Source organism: Haliaeetus albicilla, chromosome 8 (genome assembly GCF_947461875.1).
Source record: "Haliaeetus albicilla chromosome 8, bHalAlb1.1, whole genome shotgun sequence".
NCBI classification, from domain to species: domain Eukaryota; kingdom Metazoa; phylum Chordata; class Aves; order Accipitriformes; family Accipitridae; genus Haliaeetus; species Haliaeetus albicilla.
In genome coordinates this window covers 15,709,401-15,729,270 of record NC_091490.1, presented here as the reverse complement: position 1 = coordinate 15,729,270, position 19,870 = coordinate 15,709,401, and positions in this window count along the sequence as shown.

Sequence of the window (19,870 nt, the reverse complement as noted above, 5' to 3'; positions counted from 1 at the left end):
AGAGTTTGGTACATGGGGGAAGGGCTTTTACTCATCAAAGGAAGATGCAAGTTCCTTACTCCAGCCAGGAGATCTGGTAAAGATATTTATTCTATAGGATGTAGGATTTTTCACCTGATGGTGTCTCTTTAACAATTTTTGTTCAAACAAAAAGCTTTCCTTGAAGTAAGGCAGTTATTTTTAACCTCTAAAGCCAGAAGAAAAACTTCCTGCTAAAACAACAAACACACTGTACAATTTTGTGAGATCTTTGCTAATTGTAAAGCTATTTAATTTGTTTTAATATTTCCCTTTTTCCTTCATTTTGCTTTTGCAATTGGTCTTTATGCTATAGAAGGAGAAGAAACCTTGAGAAAATAGAAGGCAACTGCTGTTTTCTGTAAGTGGTTTTAATTCACTATTTTTTTTTATCCATTCCTCACCCCCTCCCTCCCCTATTACAACAGCTTCTATCTTATGCCACAAGCAAATATAATTTCTGTTGTTGCTTCTTTGCAAAATCCAATTTGTTATGATGTATTATGCATGCCAGTATAATTGCAGAGGAGGAGTTAAACTGAATGACAGTTTAAAGAGGTGCATTCCTTTGGCTGTGTCACTCACACAGAGCAGCAGAAAGAAAAGTGGGACAAATTGATGCCCTGATGAAAGTATTAATCTGCTAAGATTTCAGATGAAACAATGGGACTGCCCTAATCAAGCCATATCCTCTAGAGAACAAAATGATGGCAGGGACTTCTAATACAGAGAAGATTACTATAGCCTCAGCAGCAATGAGTGATAATATCTACCATATTCTTTGTGTATACATTACTAGCAATTAAAAAAGTGCTTGTCAGTACCAATCTTAGCATAAACCATTTTTTCCCAAGAAATCTGAGAGTTTTATGAGATCCTGTATAATGAGTAAGTCTTTTGCCATTTATTTTCTTAGAAAGAATAGAATAAAATATGTAATAATAATAAATAAGAGCAAAGTAGCAAGGTAGATAGGTATTCCAAGTGAAATCTCTTTAAAGAAAATGTGTAAGATTTTCACTGCAAATGAGGATAGAGGTTATAAATACAACAAATTACACCTTTGTAATTCTGATGCTGGGGAACATGATGTATCCATTAAAATAATAGTAAGGTATTTTATACTTTTTATTTTCTTGAACAAATTGCGGTGGTAAAAAACCAGCTTTTAAAGTCAAGCTTTTATTTTTTACTCTTTACACCACTGAACTACAATTCCTTTGTAATATTTTTGAGATAACCGTTCTGAATATGTTTGTGTCATTTGTTTCTGCACTATTTCCTGAGTCTGTCCCAGACAACCAGATCAGATGGTAACAGATGTGTGGGGCAGGAAGATTTAAGCAGTAACCTTTGACGCACTGGAGACTTTTTCATGCTTGAAATTTTCAAAGTTACTCACAGCTGCCTACTGTGGGAAAGGACCCTGCAATCCAGGATGATTCTTCTCCCCCACTGCCTCGCATTATCCTGTCCCAGGTCTTCAAAAACATTTAGAGAGCTCCCCATGGTCCTTGAGCTGAGGAATGAATTTATTCTTGGTCTAAACTAGTTACACTGGTCTCTACAGTACAGACAAAGTTCTGCATGCAACAGGAAAGTAAGACAGAATCTTGTAGGAATCAGATTAGATAAATCAGCTCTTCAAAGGAGCAAACAAATGTTTTGATGGTTGAGTTGAGTGGGAATGGGCAGCAGAGTCAAACTGGCCAGTTGTAGTATCATATCAGCTCTCTTCTTCAGGGGCATTGCATTTCAGAATAAAAAGTCCTGTCCATTTCTACTGAACATCATGAACTAGGCACTGGAAACTTGCCTGTTACTCCTGGAGCCTTTGCTTATTAAATATCTAAATATGTCTATGTGCAAATCACCAATTTGCTCATTCAACCCTGTTAAGCTATTATTTGTGGAAGCTTGGGCTTCCTGTAATTGTGAAAATCCATCCCCTGAACTTTTCGCCATGTGTCAGTATATAAATTCTACAATCCTTATAAAGGACAATGTGAAATCTGAGCAAAGCATGCCAGCTCCTCCTTCCTGGATAAACTGGCTAGTTGTGAATACTACCAGATGAGAAACCAGCCTGACATTGTAGGTGCAACATTATGAGATCTCCCCAAGAATCCTGAAATGGAAGAAACAGTAACTTGTTGGGTGTTTTTTTTTTAATTTTTATTTTTTAATGGAAATGTCAGTGTACTGCCATCACCTACTGTTCCAAGAAACATTGAATTTTTCTCCTTAGATCTGGGTTCAGACAGAATCAAGTCCCTGCATACTTTTGGACTGAACAGGATCCTATGATAATAGTTTTATCCCAGTGAAGATCAATTCAAAGAAAAAGACCTCACGCATAAAAGCCTTTTCTGAGTGCTAGTTAGCAAGTCCATTATAAGTAGAATCTGTTTATTATTTCCTCAGAGTTGTCTTATCAAATTCTCATAGAAATGAGATCTATCTAAAAGCGTCTTTAGAAATTGCAAACAGACATACAAATTGAAACGAAGTGTTGCTATTCATGAAAATAATCTTTTTACAGGATATTTCTGTACAAAGAGAAATATTATGTTTGGTAATTTCTTTTCAAAGAGACACTTTAGGCTTCTGTAATAAATAGTCTTGTTATCAACACACATGCACAAAAGTCAAGTGACTACAAATTCTTATAGAAATGTCATGTACTTCAGTAACAAATATTTCTTAGTCACAGAGTTGTGTGGTCCTGAATAGAATGGAAGTACTCAGAAAGCAAAGCAAAACAAAACAAAACGCTTCCAAGTTTTAAGCCTTTTTTGTGCTGGCTACCCCAACTGGTGAGAAAGTAATGTACCAGTATAAGTATTGCATATGTTTTCAAAGCTGATAACCTAAATTTTCATAACGCTCATCTTTCCCACTGACTTCAGTGGGTATGTGAATGCCAAGTGCTTGGAACAGTCAAGCCACCAGTTCAGGTGAGAGTAGTCTAGCCCAGTCAGGCAGCCTCACAAAAAGCATCACTCCCAAAGAAAAGGTGAAAGAATCAGTATACTATGCATTTCAGAAATATTCAACTGCTGAAAGGACTGCATCAGCCTGTTCAAGATACTCCTGGCATCTGTGTGGCCACCAGCCTCAGGATCATGGAGCCACATGGAGGCTGCCAAGGGACACAGCTGAGAGAAGCACAATTCTCTCTCTAAAGTTCTGGTACTAAATGTAAAGCTGAAAAAAAAAAAACCCAAACCCCAAACCAAAAAGGGTTAGCTTAACTGTTCCTTTGCATTTCATAGCAGATGAGACACTGCTCATAAAAATCAGCACTGACTTCTGACACGGAAATCCTGGTGCATACATTCATTGAGTAAAGAATCTAGCACATATAGGATACATCAAGTAATTGATTTTAGAAATCAATAGTGAAATTAATAGAAAACAGTCAGTGGTCATTTAGTCCCTATTTAATCACAGTATTATCTCTGGGTATTTTTATTTTTCTGTTCTTTTGTGAGAATGTCTGTTTGAACGATGTAGTTATTACAGATTTCTCTATAAAGGTCACTCATTTGCCCTCACTGGGTGAAACACTTTTGGTCAGATAGTTCATTATACATAGAAGCAAGCAGATGTGAAAGAATTTTGGGAAACCATTAAGCAAGACCTATAAGGTTTGGCTCAGGCAAGTTTTTTTACAGTAAAGAATAACCTTGTTCTTAAAGTCCAGTTCAGAAGACAAAACATTGCCATTTCATGATGACTTCTGTAACTAGAGCCAAAATGCCTTCAGTGCAACTGGGGTGGAAGGTGAGTCTGATCTCCCCAGCCTACATTGATTTAGACTCTTCATGCTGCTGTGAATGATTCCTGGTAACCAGTTGTCCAAAGAAACCATACAGGCTAGGTGGGATCACGAGTTTATCAATATAATGAACTCTGGTGTTCTTTAGGAAGATTTCCGTTGTGGAAGATGGAAGGAAAGAAAAAAAAGATACAGCAGCCTTGCAGTAGGTTATCCATAGAATAATCCCTATGATTCAGTTAAGTCATTTCCAAGGTAATTTCTGCTACCTTGTAAGTATAGCATAACGAGAAGAGGCTCCATGCATTATTATAGGAAAGTGAATCATTCACTGTAAGGTGCCTTTCCCTTATTGCTCTACATGTTATAGCTCAAAGAAGAACAAAATGCACCTTTCTTTTAAAGGTATTGTATTCCAGCTGGTATTTAGAGTATGTCATCTGAAAATAGCTCCTGGCATTGTTTTTTCATCTGCTACTTGGACGGATAGGTCGATTTGAAAAAGCTTCCTTCCCTGACTTTTAAATATAAGCTAGCAGTGTAGCATCAACCCTCTTTTTGTAATTGTTTTATCCACATCGTGTCATGATATATCTATAGGTGAGCATGCTTATAAATAGCGTCTTGAGATACATTAATCACAGGTTAAAAAAAAATCAGTATCAAGAATTACAGAATTTAGTCTGGAGTATTTAATACAGAAAAGTCTTTTCTTGTTTTAGAAGCAGCTGGTAGAATTCTTTACATTTTTAAATACTAGAACTTCCCAAACAAGTTCAGTTTTTATCATCTTGTACTATAGACTATAAATGTCTATGAAAATAGCAGGATCACAGTTATTAGAGATTAAAAAAAGGCCTCTTCAGTCATTAAGTCAGCCCCCTTTCAACCAAAACTATGCTGTTTTCTGTAGAACACGTACTAATGCCTTATCATGAGAGAATTCTACATTAGGGCACTGCCTGTTTCAGAAAAACACATGAAATATGAGAATAAATACTTGGCCTCTGCACTTTCCTCCTAAGCCCATGCACTATTCAGTTGCATAAGGGAATGACCCCATGCATGTGGCAACTTCTTCAGAATTGCCCCTCCTTGCTGTACAGTGTGTATTTCACTGGCAAGGTTTAAAAGTGCACCTGCTATGACATTAATGCGGTTTCACAGAACAGCCCTGGCAACGATATGTTAAAGACTTTCAGAAGGCAAATGTGGGGTTTAGTGAATCACAGCTTCTTACCTAGGCGTTGACCAGGAATCATCCCACATGAAATCAAGAGCAGACAAGGACAGAGTAGTCCCATTGCTTTCACTTGCAGGTGTTCTGTGCAACTGGTGGAACTTGGAGTAGCCTTGAATGTGCCGTGAATTTCATACAGGCTTTTAGGTCATCTTCTGGCCTGTGTAATCCCAAGCAAAGAGGGAGAGCCGAGGCTGGGCAGCCCTGGATGGCAGGCAGCCTCACCGACTCATGCGGAGTTTGCTCACGCTCGTGCTCTTGGCCCAGTGTTAGCGCTCTGAGCAGTAAGCGGCGTAAGTACATAAGAACTTCTCCGGGGCGATGGTTCAGTAAGAAGATTAAACATGAATCCAACTCGAAGCTCTGCCATGCGTCATGCAGAATCGGGGCCTGATTCAAGACTAAAGACTTTTTCTTCTATTTTCTGTGCCTTTATGATTCATCTGAGTTTATTTCTTTGTTCCGAAATTTATTAAAAGAAAAAGTGCATATCAAAAGGGAAACAGGTTTCACAATGTTAGCTTTGAAGCTTGTAATCTCCCACAGAAACCCGACTGAAACTTCCAAAATGGTTTGCCCCACAGAGAGCAGGTGAAAACATGATTTGGAACAGCGTGACAATGGCTCTCAGCTCCAAATGCATCAATTAAAAAGAAAATCCTTCTGCCCACAAATTCTGCCTGTTTCCAATTAGAATGAAAACGTAACAGAAAACTAGATGGATTAATGAGTACTTGTTTTTCTTTCTCTCCAGTAGCCTAAATTCAATATAATGCAACTTTGTTGTCTTGTTTGTACAGATCTAGTTGCTTGCTTGGTCAGGCATTTCTGTCCCAGCCTTCTTCAGCTACTAAAGCTACTACTGCCGCTTGCATTCTTTTCATATTGTGTATACAATGAATTTGTATTATCTATTGTTTGTTCTAAACTTCTGACTTTATTTTGCCAAGGCTATCTGTTTTTAAATTAGTAATTTTCACTCCCTCATGCAATTCTTCTAAATTACTTTTTGGAGTACTGGCTATTAATATTTTAGGTAGCTTTGATGTTTTACTTTATAGTCTTCAATTTTATTTTACATTTCACAGGTTCCTAGTTGCAAATAATCCTACAGGCAATTTTCTCACATTGCAACTATTCCTTGAAAGATATGCTAATGTAGCAAGGCACTTGCAATACTGGGGGTTAAGTTAATCACCCAAAATGAGCCGTATTACTGTCAGTGGTATATAAAGACATCCCATAGTGAATTACTAGGCAGACTAGCATTAAAGCTCCTTTATAAAATACCAGAACCTGAAGGTGTGCAGAAATAAGCATTCATTTCAGAATGTATTGAGCTAAGGAATCTGGTTTTTTTTTATATATATGTATATCTGGACTTGAAGGTACCAAACAAATACAGTGTTTGTGTTTCCTTTAAAAAATCTGCAATATTGTTTGAAAAGCCTTTGTGAATCAAAAAAGAAAAAAAATAGTAATTACTGCCTTTATGTTAATATATTTGCACAGAAAAAGGAGTTGCCTGCTCTCTGTTCAAGCTAAGCAGGGCACCCAAATAATAAATTGATAGATTAGATTACATAATTTAAAATGAAAATTGGAACAATTCTCATAGCCTTAGACTTATCTGCAAGAAGCCGGAAGATATGTGCAATAGACATATATGTTAATTTATACTTTATATCTTACAATTCACAATATGTGTTTAAACAGTTCTTCGAAGAGACAACATTTTAGGCTCCTACATACTAATTGTCTGCCAGATATTTCTACATGTGCCCTAGAATTCCCAATGAAGTAGACTTCAGCTAGGATCCATTGGGATGTGAATGATGAACCCTTTATCCAGAAAATGGAACACTGTGCTGGAAACGTTCCCCTCTGTACCTAAAACTAACCTAGATGCTATCAAACGAGGTGTTCCTCTGCTCTAGCTGAGCGCAAAGAAACATTTAGCTATGCAGGCTGAAGAACGTAGTCAAGATCTTCTGCCAGGTCTGATTTTTTGTTGGTTGCATCATGTGCCATGCCATAGCACTGTTCTGTACGGACAGTAGATTAAGGAGTTTTGGATAGTCTTAATCTGTTCTGTCAGAAGGGTACTTTCTCAGCAGACTGCCTGCTTAGAGGGAGGCAGAGGTACAGTTCAGGGTTGCATTTTAAAACAGCAGTACAGCAGTACTTATAATGATATAGATTTCTGTTTCTTGTCTGGAAAAAAAATTGAAATAAGATTTAGTTACATTGTAGCAATATGCATTTTTATGAGAACAAATGTATTTCAAAGCAGAAAAGACAGGGAGTGTGCAGGAAAGGTTTACGTGGAACACAGTATTTATTTGCCATGCATATTTGATATGCGTTCATTAAATACGCAATAGAAATGTCAACATAAAGTGCTGTTTAGATCCTCCTATAAAAACAAACCGCATTGGTATTGAAATTGGAATGTACTAATCTTTGGTTAAATACAAGCCTTATTTGCTATCCAGCAAAGAAATGTTTGATTGAGTGTTGTTAAATAACCATATATTTAACCTAATTTAATTTGCCCTTCATTTATAAAGTCTGATAGAGTGATACTGTGTCAGTGTAACCAGCACTTTCACATACCCTCATCTGCCTTTATATGGTTTTTTTTCCCACTCTCACCCATTGACATTCACTCACTAACAATTATCACCAGCCCATGCCTAACTTAAAAGTATTTTTCCAGTCTTGCTGAACCATGGCCAATCCTTCTTACAAAGAGGAAAAAGCAGGCATCTCTTCTGCATGCCATACACTCATCTGGCATAACCACAACAGATACATGTATTCGCTAGTAAAGTAACATTTGAGATAGATGGATGCATTTGTGAGTTGGAATTTAGAACTAAATGCTAAACATTTAGTTAGGGTACTTTGGTTTGGGTTGTTTGAGGCCTTTTTTGCTGATATATCCATGCTGACTTAAAAAGTTATTCCTTTCACCAGATTGGATTCAGGCTTTTAAATAGGGTTTATAATGATGGCTTACATATACTGAAAAGATTCTTCCACAACAGTCACTGGAAAGGTACTTTTAATCAGGATATCCAATTAGGAATATAAAATACACCATACAGGATTGTCATCCAAACCTCACCTGGACCAGCAGTTTATAGGGAGCTTTAAATTGGGGTTTATGCCCCACAGCATAATAATATCTCTTCCTTAGAGCCTTTGCAATTATTTCGTTCTCTGTAACACAATTGTGAATGTTCCTACTGCCTATGTATCTAGTATTTTGGGAGGAGTCTTACTGCACTATATTATTAAGTTAATCATATTTTCAGAAGGAGTTCCACGGGTGTACAATTTATCTAAAAACTGTCTTTCTACAGGTCTTTCGGTAGGTTTACCCAGCAATCATTCAAGTGCCTGCAGTGTAATGCAGAGAAACCTGAGCTAGATTTAAATTCAAACACCAGTAACAATCTAACCAAGGCAGCACTGAGCTCAGCACAGCCAATTTACTTTGCTGAGAAGCTGGGTAAATTAGCTCATGCTGAGCTCTGCGCTGCCGTAGCTGACTGCTGGCAGTACCCGGGCTCACTAGTTTAAAGCTAGTGTGGGTATCTCTCTGGTGTACTGCACTCATTGCTGATGTACTCTCACAGTACAGCGTACGCACACACTTAAATCATTGCTTTTCTGTTTCAATGGGTTGCTTTTTGTTGGGTACGTTCCATGTAAGAATTTCCTAATTTTCTTGCTCTGCCATTATTGTTATAATTGTTATTATATCTTCTTTTCTGTCTCTTTTTCAAAAACCAGCAGCAGTTCAACTTTTAATTGTTTTTGCCTTTGGCCTCTTTCCAGTCCTGCCACGTGGTTCAAGTTGGAGTGACCAGCATAAGAAGTATGTTGCCTCCTTCCATGTGTTTCATACTTCTGTCTAGAACTGCCACATGTGAATGTCTTCTGTCTAAAATAAATATCAATACGGTGGCCCCAGAGACTTAGGGAGATTTAGTTAACATGATTGCTTCCTCTCCCAGTGTGTCTGGGCCCAGTGTCCCGAGGATTGGACGCAGTAGGTTTACTGCAGCCCAGTACCGTGACAGATGTACATACCACATATGTTCCAGAACTACGAAGTAGTTATAGTGTGCACGAGATATACTGGAAAATTAAATTGATGAGGGTAATCAGAAATAAATTTTGAAAAAATGAAAAATATCAAGAAGAACTGATGTTCAATCATTTTTACATTCCCTCTCCAAATGTTGGTCTGCCTTTTTTTCTCTCCTCTTCCTATTCCCATTTCTTTGCCCTTTTCTACTCTGTCCACTGTGACTCGCGAAAAATATGCTTTGATTGATACAGCATCCTCTCAGCTCATTAAAAGCACAGAAGGGTTATGCATTGCTTGTGATATAATTCAGCACATATCTTGGTACATGAGAAATACAAAGGAAAAGTAACAAAATTTGTCTCATTCAACAGGTTTATTACAGTTATTTTATATTACAGTTAAATAGCTGTGAAGTAGATACTACTGTGAAGGGAGCCAGGCAGGTAGACAGACATGCAAGTAGGTCTCTGTACTTTACTGTTTTGGAGGACTGATGAAAAATTACCATCTTTGGCAAAAATTTCTAAACTTTATGAGAGGAGAAGGCCACAGAAAACAAGCAGTACTGTATTTAGGGATTTCACTATATCCTTCATTAAAGTTCAGAAAGAAAAGACAGGATTTTAACAATGAGGTATAATTCAAAATAATTAGACAATTAGAATACAAGCCTCATTAAAATAATGAGATTTGTGCGCTATATAACGATGCTTGGTTTTTCCTCATTCCAAAATATGGAAGTTTTGGTCAGTATGTTGAACTCCCAGAAATGCTGCTCTGCTAAGGGTGGCTTTTATCACAGCCCTGAGCAAGGACTAGCCCGAAGTGCGTGGTGTCGGTGAGCACTGTGAGCTCTCGCCAGTCAGAGGGCTACAGCATGTCCTTCAGAGCAGACTGGCAGGGACCATACCCCTTAGCTGTCCTGAATGTTTTTTGGAAATAATGATGTGAATTTTGTCACTTTAAAAATGATCTTTTGGGGGAAATAGCTGACAGTAAAATGGGTGTTAGGATGACAGGGACATCCTGCCCTCCAGGATTTTCATGAAAGAAAAATATTTCACTGCCATTTGAAATGACCAGGCACATATATTTGTTTGCATTCTCGTATCGCAAACACCTAATCAAAATGGTATGAAGAGACAGGGAAAGCCATTACCAAGCTGAGCCCGAATATGCCAGGTTTCAGCCTGAGAGAAATTTGTAGCCTGAAGCTATAAGCCACTGAAAATAGGTGTTTATAATGGAAGTGCCATCTTAACCTTATCTGTAGTGGCACTACTGCTTTGCTATAATATCTCCTCTCCTAGCATCTGTGAAATTGTAATCTGTCCTATGGCTGGTAACTGAGGAGATGATGAAACCCAGGGATACGCTCTGAACTACCTTAATTTATCTGTACTAGGTTTTTACTGACACATAAAAAGGGAAGGTGAGCAGGGAGCGAGGGGCTGATGTCAGCTGAGTGCCTCGGACGTGCTTGGGAGAAAGGGAAACAGGGCACCAGATGACTGTCTGCATCAGTCACCAGATTATCTTTTTACACCTCGATATTTTTTTTCTTTCTCTGCAGCAAACATGGAACAAAGTTGTTCATGATGTTTGAAGTTTTCATCTACAATATTTGTTTTTCAGCCTAGTGGACCTAAAAGCAAGCCAGTGTAGGACATCACAGTCCTGCTAATGAAGATGTTATCTCTGGAAACTTTCTGCATTACTCAGCATTAATGCCATCCAGCTGCCAAATAGTGGTATGTGCTACACTGATTCTTTGTAATTAAAATAGCTCTTCCATTACTGCCTCTATCATGTAGGCATGATGAGAGAGACCTGTAATCCTACCTTAAAAAAAAGTCATGGTAAATATTTTCGTTGTATAACCACCTAGTTATTTTTGTCTCCTAAATCATTTGTTGCCTTACCTGACTTCTTTGTAAATTGGCCAATTGTATCTCTACTCATACAAATAATCTTTAATGGTCTAACAAATCAACTTATTTTTCAGACCATTATGTTTCTACCCATTAGCTCACAGTAATGTTCAAGGATATAGGATTTGACTCCTTAGAAGTTTTCTTACAAAATTAACCATTTTCCCGCTTGAACAAGAACACTTAAATATTGGGGGTACGAGTGATGTGAGCCTTGAAACAAGTCAGGATTTTAACCTTTGGCAGAGAAAGCTTTGCTTATAACTCCAGTAGTATCTCATGTCTTTACCTGGGGTGAAGACCAAACAAGGTAGAACTTCAGTCCTGCTCTCAGTCTGCAGGGCTGTTCAGACAAATCTGGTGAAGCTTTGAATTTGATTCTCTACAGGAGAAAGGAATTGGCAGAAATTTCTGTTACCCAAAATCCCTAAGTTTGAACTACTCCACTTAGCAAATCTTTCTGTAGCCAGTTTTCATTTATTTCATATGCATAACACAGAACTGCTAGAATGAAGGTCTGGGGGGGGGGTGTCTCTTTTGGGGACTATGCAATGCCACATGTACCTAGCCCTGTAGCCTCATTCTCTCAGAAAGTACACTTGTTAATACTCTGCTTTATCCTTGCATTACCTTCTGATTCTCTTCCAGCTGTGTGAGTGCTCTTGTTCTGGCTCACACAGGTACACAACAGTCATCAATGATTTCTCAGCACTTCACATTATTCAGACTTCTGCTAATTCTGGGAACTATGTGATTATATGGGAGTGAATTTGCATGAGGGTGTATAGTTTGTTAGTGACCCTGGGGACAGTCAGCATGGGCAGAGTTGGAGAGGCAATTCATGTGTGTGCACGCACATGTGTTCAGGACTTGGAACATGGAGCTCTCAGCCTATGTGAAAAGAGGAGTCTTATTTTCCATACATAGATGACATTTATAATGTTATTTTCAAATACACTATTCCCATATATTTTTTTCTGAAATAAGAGTATAGAAGGTTATGAAGAGCAATATAAAATAGTAGGTATTTTGGAAAACAGGGGAAATCCTAAAACAGAGAGGGACATAGATATAAAATGCTTTCATGTTTAGGCCAAATCTAATTGTCAGGAACATTCAACATCAAGGTTGCAATTCATTAATTTCACAAGGATGTGTACAGACTCTTTCCCATATTGTATCATGTAACAGTGCTTGCCTAATTATCAGAAGACTGTTTCAAACTGGTTTGATTTTCTTCTTAATAGTGAAATATATTTTTTTTAAATTGACATTACAATTTCAGATGTCTTCCTGCAAAAAATGTGATTGCTGTGTAAATAATGTTTAGATAAACAGGTTGCTTATCTGAAATGTCAGTTTTTCTAATACTTGTTAGGATGCTTTAGAGTAGTTCAATCCAAAATTGCCATAACTCTTTTTCCATCCTATTTTCTACATATCCCGACACTCTTGTTCTGTCCGTTATCCAGATGTCCTTCACTACCAAGATAATTCTCTGAAGAGCTGCAACAGTAGTGGGAAATGCCACCTTAAATTGGAAGACAAGATCAAGTTTTGAGAAGAGATAATTTTTTACTTTATTAGTTTACAATAAGCTGTACCCTCTTTGACAACAAATGAACGAACTCAGAGACTTCTATCAGCTGTTTGGCTGGCATGTGTTTGCATGCCTAGTTTTGAAATTAGGGTCATGCTTCCTAATAGGTAAGTACAGAACTGCAAGTGAACAGAAACGTGCTTCCAGGGAGCACTTTTAAATATACTTGCTGCCTTTAGGTACACTGGACTTTTAAAGGATAATAAAATAAAGAATTCTGTCAGTACCAGTACCATCTATAAGACAGAAATGGAGACTTTAATAGTGCTAATTATGTGCGGACAAACTGACAAAATATCCTGCTAAATGAGCAAGTAGGTGTCCACCTCGGTGACTGAGCAGTTAATTATCTTCATCACAGATGGGGTAATTGCACACATATTTCTGTAGTACTGTAAGACCATGTTTCACGCATAATCACTGGGCTTAAATATCTTCCATGTTTGCTTTCTGAGATCTTGATGAAGACTGCGGCAACATCCAGCAGCCCTGGGTAAGTCCTCTAATTGTAGCCCCTCTCTCCCTTCCATGTTAGAGTCTCTCAGCAAAAATTTTTGTTTGAAAGAATCCAAGTGGCTATTTCTTGTCAGTCTGTCTTATGTATCATAGTCTAGAGCTATTAGTTCAGAAGATGCCAGAGCTAGAAGGGTCTTCCACAGCAAAAATGTAACCAAGTTCACCTCAGTTGATTTCCATCTGAAACAAAGAAATAAAGCCACCAGAGATTTAGGCAGGACAATCCTAAGAGCCTTCAAAGTAAAACTTTTTGCTCTATCTGGATAGACACAAAAAAGCCTGAGATATTGAGTCTTGGTTTCTGATTAAATTCTGTAGCATTTGGTAAAATAAATCTATCCTTTTAAAGTTAGAATATATATGTATATAAAATTATATGTAAATCAAACAGTTTTGCCTTAGTGAAGCTAGGTTAAAAACATTCTCTAGAAGCATAAACCACAGGAACAGAAGCTGAAAAAAGCATTCATTGAAATTCATGCCTCCGGAATTTATACATTTATATAACAAGTGTGTTGTGCTCTTTCAAACTGTGAGCTAAAGTCTTTACTTTGCAAAGATGATCCACTGCCTCTCCCCCGCCCCACCCCCTTACAACCCTCAATTTCAAGTTAAAACCATCTGCTTCTGTGTAGTGGTTACTTTTTAATTACCTTGAGTTCCCTAATTCTGTTTTTAAAAAAGTTTGAGGTTTCCAAGTCCAGTTGTATACTGAGAAATTGCTAGTTTGTGAGCTAGAACTGAAGTGAGAGCTCAGGTATTGATCTCAGAAAAAAATTACTGTGGATTATGGGGATTTTGCTCTGACAAGAAAGAATGACTTTTAAGGCCTCCAAAGATGCAAAATTCTTCCAGTGACATGTATTAGTGATAATCAGTGTGTGTTGCTATGGTTCAGTAGAAGTCAGCACTGAACTTCACAAAACTCTTTCAACCTTTTCTCTCTAACTGTATAAATGTGAAAGTAACAATAAATCTTGTTGACAATTATTTCCACATCTATTGGCAGTCAGTCAGCTGCAATGTGAACAGCATTGTGCACAATATGTGCAGCACAGCCAACACCCATTAACTATCTCCCTAGTTTCTCCTGTGACTTAGAGAACATGTTATTTTTCCCCAGTGAGCAGCCCTTTCAAATGTTGAATTAGTAATATTAGCACCAAATACTACTAATTTGTCAGCCAGGCTGTGTTTTTCCGAAGTGTTCACAATGGGGTCTGATAACTGCTTTGTAGTGCAGCAGAGCAAAGACGAAAATTCAAAAACTTTTGTAAATCATTTGTATAAGACATAAAGAACTGGTGTAAAATTAATTTTTTTACCATTAGAATAGTTAGTATGTATCTAAAAAAAAAAAAGGTGGAATTTCAACCCTATTCAGCAACAAACTTAAATGCATGCTAATATGGAAGCATATACATAAGTTCTTTGAAGAAACAGAGCTAGAAACATTTTTAACAGTATGAAATACTTGTTCAAAGAGGGTATTGTCAGGACCTCTATATTTTCAGATTTTAGTGGCTAGCTTAAATAATATTTATGAAGAAGAAAAGAAACTATAAATAACAAATTTCTATTGTATATCATGCATTCATTGCTTGCATACAATTTTCATTGACATCAGTATGAAATCTGAGCAAATAATTGTGTAGCATATGAAGCTGAAAGGCACAAATGGATCAGGGTTGATAGTCTTATTTTTCTAATCAGTTTTCCTGTGCAATTCTTACAGGCAAATGCACATACACACTTATATGTGAAACCATACACATATAGACAGATAGACCTGTATCTAATTTTCATAAATACATAGCTATCTACCATCAGTAAAAACATGACATTCAATAGACAACAGAGAATTGCTGTAGACATCTGAAAAATTAATTCAGCTTCTTTCTTTTCATGAAATTGTTTATTTGCAATTCATGCTTAGTCAAATACAGCATATGAATGATATCTAAGTAGGGGTTGTTACAGCTAAAGCTATCCATAGTTTTCCCCATTGCAAAATTCACAACAGGTCAGCATTAAGCTGACTGATTTAGTACAAGGAGGGAAAGAGAACTGCTTTAGTGGCTAGGGAAGATGTATAGGAAGTCTTTGCCAGAGTAGTCTAAAAGTTGGGAGGAGCTTGTGAATTATGTGTGATTATCCAAGGAGTTTTGTCCACATCTGTATAGCACTGTTTTTTAAAGAGAGAGGATGTAACCTAACGGAAGACTGGATGGCCTTATAGAAATACTGACTGCAGGGAGAGCATATGTTACTGAGTAGCTTTGTTATCCTGCGCTCCCTGGAAGATTCCTCACTTCCAGGACTAGAAAGCCGGCTGCCGCACACTGGGAAGGGCCACAGCATGAAAGAGAGGATGCTGTCTTCTGTGACTGCCAGTCATTTCTCAACTGGACTAATGAATCAGTTCCAGTTTCTAAAGGAGTCACAGAAGTCCACAGAGTCTTTCTTGTCTGCAACTTGAATGTCCTTCCTAGGTTTTCAGCTGAATCATTTGTGGATTTTGATACAATTTTAGGTGACTTTCTGTGTTGCTTTTCTGTGCTCTGAAAGTTGTATTATAGGAAAACTTATCATGTAGGAAAAACTGTATTTCCTTCCTGGTGTATCAATGTTGAACGAAAATAATTAAAAAAAAAAAATGCACTGGGAGTGAGGACTGTTGAGTAGGTTCTGTTCTGGGAGTTACCACCGATTCACTTGACTCTAGGCCAATCACTGGCAAACAGTTTCAGTGCTATATAAACTGGATATCTAAATACATTTTAGACAACTGGCCTGATTAACACCCACAGTTCTCCCCAAAACAGTGACTGAGGCAGTTCCTTACAGATTTGATAATTTGGACAGAAGAACATTGCCCAGAGATTCTGGAAATAAAATAAATTTCATTACTCTCTAAAATATGTTCTGAGGTGCTTAACATCTAGGTCCCAGTTTTGTCATTAACCTTCCTGGACCCATTGTGTACATTGTGGAACTAACACCATTTTGACTTACGTTTTTTTGGCATGGTTAGCCAATATTTTTAATACACTGTAATATCCTTCCATGGAAATTTCTACATAATAGAAATGTACTGCCCCTTGCAGAATATATTAATTATTATCTCTTTCTTGTATTTTACTTGAATTTGGATAAAAAGAGTTAATGGAATTACCCAGCACTAGCAAAGCTGAAGCAATGATATTGGTTGTAAAAACTGCCCCTGTGCAAGAATGTTATTTTTTTTTATTGAAGCAAGTCTTCTGTTTTATGCTCAGCAATTGCCCTGTGTTTTAATTCCCTCATAAGGATCACAAAAAAAGGAGGAAAAAAAGGAAAATATAAGAGTATATGCTGTAAATGTTATGTTCACATATTTTTTCCCCACAAAGAAAAGGAAACTGCTAGAAATGTTGATTTGTTTTAAACATTTCAACAATTGGAGATTATTGAAATACTAAATTACTGGCACACAAGAGAACTAGATGATTGTTGTTCCACATTTACAACACAAACCAAATGACGGCTTGGAAAAAAACAACAGCAGCAAATATTTTGAGTCTTAATTATCAGGCTGAAAAGGCTGATGAACAAAAGAGAGAAGGGGGAATGTGTGGAATAGTGAATGGAAGGACAAACGAGTTAAAAAAATTTTAAAGCCTTTGTCAGGCTCAAAAAGAGAAACAGACTTAATTATTATTTTCTCTTCATTCCATTTTGGGAGCTTTATCTGAAACTACAACTTACAAAGAGCAATTATAAACAAATGGCACCCAGCATGAATACTTCTCTGAGGTTTGATCATCTCATCCTTGGCTCTTACATCAGCACAATGATGTGTTGCCCATTGGAAACCAGCATGACTAGGACTGTAGAAGAGAAGCCATGCAGTGATTTAAACCTATAGCTTCATTTATCTGCTCCATATGGAATTGAAACCTGGACAATAGTATCAATGCATTAAAATGAAGGGCTTATTCCAATGGAACCTGGCTAGATTAGTTAAAGTACTCTGCAATTCATGGAGAACAGCAGAGAATACAGAAATAATTTCCTAGAATAATCCAGAGAATTACTTTATGTTTCTGATATAGATCGCTGGGGAAATAATTTAAAAGCATTTTAAAATATCTTCCATTTTCTATTATGAGCCTTTGGATTTCCACAGTTTGAGAGAAGTGAGACATTGTGGCTTAGAAAACTAATTGCAAAACATAAAAATGCTCAAGTCTAATGGAACAAATCAGACAGAAAAAAGATTTCCATACAGAAAGAACAATGTTGGAATGGAAGCTATGGCTTTTACATGTCTTCCTCTCAACATCTTTGTTATACATTCTCTTTGTTCCTGTTAGCTTACTAATTAGCTGTGATTTTTTTTTAATGCCCCTTACACTGGGTTAATTTTGTCTTACTCAACAGCAGGGGTTTGTGTAATAATAATTCACATAGCAATGTCAATGATTAAAATCCTTTCATTAACATGGTACCTTAAAGATAATGAATGTGAAGCTTTTAGCTAACCCAATCTCTAGGCTCAGAAAGGCAGTTTTTGCTGGGGAAAAAAAAAAAAAAAATCCTTGTACAGATTAGCTTTTGCCAGCAGAACAAATGAGATCTTTGTTTGGGTGTATTACAAACACAGAGTCATACAAATCAAAGAGCATTTATTATGAATACAATGATGTAGCATGCTTCTTTTGACAAAAGAATTCTAATAATGTACTTGAAGAATGCAAAACAGGCATTCAGAAGTGCTAATTTTCTGGCATTTTTTGTAGACAGCACTGTCAAGGCAAAGATAATCAACTGAGGGGTCAGAGTGCCTTGAGCTGAATGTTGTCAGAGATGTGGCGGAAGGTGCTTTGGGCTGGATACGTCATTTCTCTTCAGCCTCTTCAAGAATTTTAAACAGGTTTATCTGTCAGGATACAAGTGTGGTTCAGTAATTAGGGACACAAGATGAAATACCATTTTGGAAAGTTTTAATACCTGCTAGAACAACTGTTCTACTAAACATGCTGCCTTTTCTAAAAAATGCCTTTCCACCTACATTCTAATGGTTCTTACATTTCATTTTTACTAAGTGCAAAAGATGTTCGCTGGATGAATTCATCCACATACAAATAATATAACTAATAAAGAAAGTGCCTTAGCAACAGCAGCAGGGTAACGACATTGAGAAGACCAGTAACTCTCATTCAAATCAGTCACAGCATTCTCCCCTTAATATACTGTGCTTTCAATTCTTTAAGTCAAATCTTGGGTTTGAAAACTAATATATAACATATCTGTATTTTCTACCATCCTATTGTACTATACCTCTGGATTTTTTTTTAATATCAAATAACATTTGTACAATAGCCAACTAATTTACATGAATAAATTCTGGCTTTAACAGTTTTATTTAAAAGCTACAAAAAACCCCATTCTTGACGCCATTTTACCCAGTTAAGGCTGTAGGATTTTTGTACATTTTAAACTGTTTTTTCCCCAGTGCAACAGAAACTTCTAAATCTTAAGTTAAGGGATCACACTGTAAAGACTTAAGCAACTCTGTGTCTTTATTTATGTAGATGCTGTCATTCAAGTCAGCTGTGTGCTTGCTAAGCTTTTACTGTATTAAGGTTTTTAGCAATTGATCAACATGAACAGAATTCCTCAGCAAACGAGCTCAGCTGACATTTTCAGTGGGGTGATAGCCAAATGGGTCTTTCAGATTGTTTCTCTGCTGTGTTGTTCACTCAAGTAATTCAAGAAGAAGGTCAGTGAATGGGTAGTTAGTGGGAACACGTACTACAGCTGTAGCTTCTCTGTAATTTTCCTGTGGATAATTTCGTATATTTTTGTCTTTAGTGCATTGCTGTTCCCATTGCTCTCATAGGCACGAATAATTGCTTACATTTTTTAAAGGAAAGAAAGCAGAAGATAGCCCCCTAGAAAGCTGAGTCACTAAGCTGGCTGCTGAAATTAATATAAATATGACTAAGTAAAAGTTTCATCTGATAAAGGCATTAATATGAAAGCTGAAATAAATGCTTTTGTGTAAGAGACTGTCAAGACAAAGCTTCAGGGTTTGATTTGCCCAGCAAGGTGCAGAATCTGTGAAAATTCTTAATCTCATATATGTAAACTGAAATGGACTGTATCTTGTTATTTTTCCTCATATTTTGGCTTACGGGCAATAATAGCCTGGTAAATTTGGTTCAGCTGAGTAGAGTTCTACACACTATGTAACTTGCCTTATAGCTCTCCTCTCAAAAAAACCCTGCACGCATCCGTATGGTTTCTTATTTCCCAGAATGCTTTGCAACCTGAAAAAGTGGGAAGGAAAACCTCGTTCTCCAAATAAAACCATGCTGCAAAATATGGAGTGGCCGCAGTTTCTTTCAGCTCCGTGAGTCTGTTGCTAACTGGAGACTTTCAGCACTCTGTTGCTTCCAGGCCTATGACACATAAAGCACGATGCTGGGTCTTACATAGTGATATGGCATCATACTGGGACCGGAGAAAAGTTTTAGAAGGTACAAGAAAAATGTATATAGGCATGTAGGGACTGAAGAGGGAATGTGGTGCATAGTGCAGTCACCGTTTTAATGCAGTTACACCCAGGTAGTTCTGATAAATTGGAAAATATACCTTCTACCCACTTAGAACGTAGATAGCTCAAAGGTGACACAAG